Source organism: Nansenia antarctica, assembly GCF_963989245.1.
Source record: "Nansenia antarctica genome assembly, chromosome: 9".
Lineage (NCBI taxonomy): Eukaryota > Metazoa > Chordata > Actinopteri > Argentiniformes > Microstomatidae > Nansenia > Nansenia antarctica.
Window position 1 is genome coordinate 443,544 of NC_137679.1, and position 6,563 is coordinate 450,106.

A 6,563-nucleotide genomic window follows, 5' to 3' on the forward strand; every position below is an offset into this window, starting at 1 on the left:
CCCAGACCTGCTGGCAGGCGACGCAGAGATGTTCTTCCACATGTTATTGCTGGTACAGTCGACCACATCATCACATCACTTACCCCCCCCCCCGTCCTCCTGCAAACCCGGACAACTGCAATGTCCCCCTTTGACATTTTTTGGGACAGAACTTGGAGTTAGTGTTTATTGTTCCTGTTGATGTCCGTTGAAAGTTGAAAGTTGAAAGTTGGTAGTTGAAAGTTCAGTGTTTCCCCTAGGTTTGCTGCCTTGAGGGGGTGGCAGGGGTAAGACCCTGCGACATACCAGCGTCATGTCCAGGGGGTGTACTAACTTGTACATTAAGCCGCCTCACGCTACGGAAACAGGAGATAGGCTCCTGCCCTATGGGCCATTAGGCTCGAGAACCATCGGTTCTCAAGGCTACTTATGTGGTCTTTTTGTAATCAATTATTTATTGCAAAACAGTACACATGAAAAACTCACATTATTACACCAAACAAAATAAGTGTCTGCCCTGATTTTTTTTCCCCTTATCTTTCCCCCCCCCACTATAAACAGTAACCCCCCCCCCCCATGGCGATAACATCCCTTCCACCATCCTGCTCTCTCTCCTTCTCTCCCTCCCTATCCTCCTCTCTCCCTCTTTTGCTTTCAACCAAAAGGCAAACATAACAACCAGAGTATTTATAATCTAATAAGAGGTATAAATTGATCCATATCAATTTATAACATAATTATAATTGAATATTGGATTGCTGTGGGCAATGCAGTCAGATAATGTCATTTTGACTTGACTCTCTCACCTGAAAAACAATCGTATGTCCAACTATAAAAAACAGAGTGAGATTTTGTGTTTTTCTCCCACCCAATTATTTGTGCTAATTTCCTGCAATTTGACAGAACTAGAACTAGCATACTTAACAACAACATTCACACCTCCCACCCTAACCTAAGTATAACAACGATGTCGGTTGGTGATGAGGGTGTTGGCCACTTCTCTTAAAAATACATACATCGCGTGTATGTGAGTCGAAGGAATTGCAGCTCACAGACAAGTTTATTTTGTGCAAAAAACCTTGTGATATTAATAAACAACTTGCGGTTTGAAAGTACCAGTAGGCTACCAGATACGATGTTGTATGCACATTTATTATTTGATTTGATTTATTGACAACATTTTTTTTTACATCGGCCAAGCAATGATCCTACTTGTGATTGTCAGGGATAGAGCGATAAAGTCTGTGACTTGTTGCCGTCGCTGTCCCTGGTGTTAGAGACATGCTACGTTCTTACATGCAGCTTGCGTGAACACAGGTTCTTCCATCAGCGCTCACCTCCCGCTTCGGCTGTAGACTCAAGTTAACGCGCGTGCAGAAAGATGCCACGAAACTCATGTCCGGTAGCTTTCTTTCAAGGAATTTCAAAAATAAAAGTCCCGTAAAACAATTGTTATTTCTCGCCGTGAGAAATAGAGGTGCGGCTTGAGAACTGGTTGAAATGCGTGAGTCTCACGGCCAAAGGGTGTTTGACACTATTCTACATACCATGGAACTAACTAATCAGACACTTTCTCGTCACAATAATAACGACCAATTTGAACTTGCTCTGTTAGAACACTCAGCAATTATATTTGCTAACGTTTCAACTTGCTTACTTTCCATCTGCAGACATCTCACCCTGCAAAAACTCTCTCGCGTCGCGCGCGCACATTCGGGCACAATCTTGTATGCGATGGTAGGGGAAACACTGAAAGTTGATAGTTGGTAGTTGGCAGTTGGTAGTTGAAAGTTGGTAGTTGGTAATTGGTAGTTGGTGGTAGGGCTGCACGATTTTGGGGAAAAAAATCGGATTGCGATTATTCTGACAGATATTGCGATTGCGATTTAATTTGCGATTACATTTTTTTAAAAGAGGTTTTTGTAAAGTGCGGCCATATCTACGGCTAGGAAGGTCGTATCAACGTGCAGTTTGTTTGTACGTCTTCAGGGGACTTAGGAGCACAAATTGGCTCCCGTCTCTAGCAGCCCCACAGCCCGAGTTACGAGTGAAAGAACTACATGAAACTTACGTTGGGTTGCTTTAAAGTCAAGCTTCAGTTTAAGATTCACAGTGTAATAGATTTAAAACATGTGATGGGGCATTACTAACCTGACTCAGATGGTTTGTTTCACACAACCATCTAGGAAAGCTTCATTGGAAGCTGTTTGGAAAAGGCTAGGTACTTAAAAAAATACAGGTGATTGGATGAATCTGTCTATCACCTTCTATCATGGACTAATTTCAGAGAGCATTACCACATGATACCATCAAACTGTTAACTGCTCTAATTCTAATGCAAGGATGAGAACTTAAAAGATATTAATTGGAACAACACATTCATTTTATGTTTTTTTTAAACAGCTGTGATTTTGTTTCTCTCAACAAGTGTCCACATGTTTTAACAATTCCAATATGAAAATAAAATAGGACCTTTCTACAAACAAGGTTACTCAATTATGGCTCAGGAGCAGCATCTAAATATTGCATATACTGCAATCAAGTTAAATAAAGTGATAATAAAAATGTCAAGTAAAGAATAATAGGTCCTTTCTGTAAACATTGAAATGTAAATGTAGATAAAACAGGACAGTATACCGTTTGCAGGCAACTCTTCAACTCAAAGTCGTAATGTATGAAGCACGGTGAGACTGAGACACGGCTCGGTCGTCCTGCCCGACAGATCGGTTGTTGCATAGTACTCGACATTTTTCAGCTCCGTCTCAAGTATCTTCCTACATTCCGCATACGTTTCCGGGATGGCCACATGACTAAAGTACGTTTCTGGGATGGCCACATGGCTAAAGTACGTGCGGGAGGGAACCGCATATCTTTTATCCAGCGTTTGGATGAGTTTTTTTAAACCCTAAGTTGCTCACAGTGTTAATAGACACCATGTCTTTAGCGAGGTAGTGCGTGATGGAATTGGTTATTTCACAGTGCCTTCGTGAGCCCTTTTCATACGGCGTAACAGACGCAAACGACTCTAAAACACTAGGTTGCTTAACGTTAGACAGGGCTACGGGACTTTCACTTAACTCTCCGTTTCTGACCGTACACTCGTCATAGAGCTGCCTGTGGTACTTTTTCAAGTGCTGATACAGGTTTGCGGTGTTGCCTCTGGATGTAGCGATTGTTCCACGACAGGTTGTGCGCAACACCTGCTGTTGTTGCACATCTGTCGTCCTAAACCCGAAATACTTCCCTACAACAGAGATGTTGTTTTTGAAGCGATTTATCCACACCATTGATGTTGCTAGCTACTGAAACGTCTTCACAGATTCACACGTGGGCGTTTCACGTGCAATGTTGTTGTTCTTGGGTGTGTGCGTTCATTGACTTTGAATCCGACGCGCTGTATAATGTATAATGATTTGCTAATCGCATCATCTCAAATCGCGATTTCGATTTAAAATCGATTAATCGTGCAGCCCTAGTTGGTAGTTGAAAGTTGGTAGTTGAAAGTTGGCAGTTGGTAAATAACTTTGCTGTCTGATGAAGTGTCAGGAACAAAATATAAATAAAAGGGTTAGTACTGTTGTTGTTGTTGTTGTTGTTGTTGTTGTTGTTGTTGTTGTTGTTGAGCTGAGCTGAGCTTTTTCACGAGCTGCACCCCGCCTCTGGAACTCTCTCCCTCAACCACTCAGAGACTCACCCTCACTCTCCACTTTTAAATCCCACCTCAAAACCTACCTGTTCTCCCACGCATACAACCTCCCCTACCCCTAACCATCTCCCCTAACCCTGCCACCCCCCTCCCCCCCTGGACATGCATACAACCTCCCCTACCCCTAACCGTCTCCCCTAACCCTGCCACCCCCCTCCCCCCCTGGACATGCATACAACCTCCCCTACCCCTAACCATCTCCCCTAACCCTGCCACCCCCTCCCCCCCCTGGACATTGCTGTGTTAATTGTTCCCTGTGTCTGTTCGTTAACTCTGTGTTCTATGTGCTCATGTTATCTGTTGTTAACTCTGTGTTCTATGTGTCATGTTATCTGTTGTTAACTCTGTGTTCTATGTGCTCATGTTATCTGTTGTTAACTCTGTGTTCTATGTGTCATGTTATCTGTTGTTAACTCTGTGTTCTATGTGTCATGTTATCTGTTGTTAACTCTGTGTTCTATGTGTCATGTTATCTGTTGTTAACTCTGTGTTCTATGTGTCTCATGTTATCTGTTGTTAACTCTGTGTTCTATGTGTCATGTTATCTGTTGTTAACTCTGTGTTCTATGTGCTCATGTTCTCTGTTGTTAACTCTGTGTTCTATGTGTCTCATGTTATCTGTTGTTAACTCTGTGTTCTATGTGTCATGTTATCTGTTGTTAACTCTGTGTTCTATGTGTCATGTTATCTGTTGTTAACTCTGTGTTCTATGTGTCATGTTATCTGTTGTTAACTCTGTTAAAACAACATGATGTTTCTGCAGGTTCAACAAGGAGAGCTGAAGGATGGGAGCCCAGAGAACCTTATTCAACTCTTCCGGATTTCTCAGACCCTTCTAAAGGTAGGAGTTCTAAAGGTAGGAGTTCTAAAGGTAGGAGTTCTAAAGGTAGGAGTTCTAAAGGTAGGAGTTCTAAAGGTAGGAGTTCTAAAGGGAGGAGTTTACTCAAATGATTATTATTCAGATGTTGCCTGTTTGCACCACTACCACAGCAAATTCCTTGTATGTGAAAACCTACTTGGCGAATAAAGTCATTCTGATTCTGATTCTGAAATGAAATGGAGTTACATTTCTACACGCTCATCAAGACTCTACACTGGCTTCCTGTTTAAGTTCAGAATAGATTTCAAGATCCTTCTGCTTGTTTATAAAGCTCTCACTGGCACAGCACCAGAATATCTGAAAGACCTTGTGCTAGCATATCAGCCCAATAGAGCTCTCAGGTCTTCTGCTAGCATATCAGCCCAACAGAGCTCTCAGGTCTTCTGCTAGCATATCAGCTCAGTAGAGCTCTCAGGTCTTCTGCTAGCATATCAGCCCAATAGAGCTCTCAGGTCTTCTGCTAGCATATCAGCCCAATAGAGCTCTCAGGTCTTCTGCTAGCATATCAGCCCAATAGAGCTCTCAGGTCTTCTGCTAGCATATCAGCCCAATAGAGCTCTCAGGTCTTCTGCTAGCATATCAGTCCAATAGAGCTCTCAGGTCTTCTGACGCTGGTTTTCTCTGTGTACCACATGTACAAAAGAAGAGATTTGGTGAGGCTGCATTCTCATTTTATGCACCCAGATTGTGTCTCACTGCCAGTTTACATTAGGGATGCAACCTCAGTACATAATGTTCAAGTCAAGACTAAAAACCCATCTTTTTAATATTGCCTTTAAATGACTAAATAATTAAATGATGATTTATATAATGATTGGAGCACTTTGAGCTGCAACGTTTGCAGGAACAGCGCTATACAAATAACGGTTATTATTATTATTATTATTATTATTATTATTATTATTATCATAATAATGAATGAACCAGAGGTGCATTTCTACAAGCTCATTACTAACAAGACGAGTGATTAGTTACCAGTTTGAATACTCTGCTGATGTCATTTATTCGTGATGTTAAATGAACTGGGCAGCAAGTGTAGAAAAACTCACACACTACATGAACTTTAAGGACGACCCCTTAGACAAGAGACTAGAAACATATTGTTTTCTTTATTTTGTCATGCTCTTAAAATAAAAAAATAAAGAAAAACATATTGGTGTCATAGGGGGGTGACCTGGGGGGACCTGGGGTGATGGGGGCTTTTCAGCCGCAGCCCCGTCCCTCTGGAACGCCCTCCCCAACCACATCAGACAGGCCAACACCCTCCCAACATTTAAACAGGCCCTCAAAACCCACCTCTTCAAGCTCGCCTTCACCAGTTAACCCTCTCCCCCCCTCCCCTTCCCATGTGTCCCCAGCACTACCTTCATTAGGCCCCTATACTTTCTTCTATTTACCTTTTGTTTCTTTTTATTGTTACTACTCAATCTTTTCAGTTTGTAAAGCGTCTTTGAATGTCTAGAAAAGTGCTATATCAGTCTAATGTAATATTATTATTAGTATTATTATTATTATTACCGGTACCTTTTTTTAAACTACCGCACCTGCTACCAATTACAGGAAGAGAGAAAGGACAGTAAGGCGAGAGCGTTTTCCCAGTACTGAACATGCTGACCATCTCCTACAGGTGAAGGACAGGGAAGTGGCCATGGCGTATGAGATGATTGAACATGTTGACCATCTCCTACAGGTGAAGGACAGGGAAGTGGCCATGGCGTATGAGATGATTGAACATGTTGACCATCTCCTACAGGTGAAGGACAGGGAAGTGGCCATGGCGTATGAGATGATTGACATGTTGACCATCTCCTACAGGTGAAGGACAGGGAAGTGGCCATGGCGTATGAGATGATTGAGAATGCCGGTTCAGATCAAGCCAAGACGGGTAGGTGCACGGCAAGGTTTCAGATAAAGTGTTTTATTGAGAGTATTGTTAGATATGAATAGCCCACAGAGGATGTCATCATACCTCAACTGTTGTCTTCCAGAAAATGAACT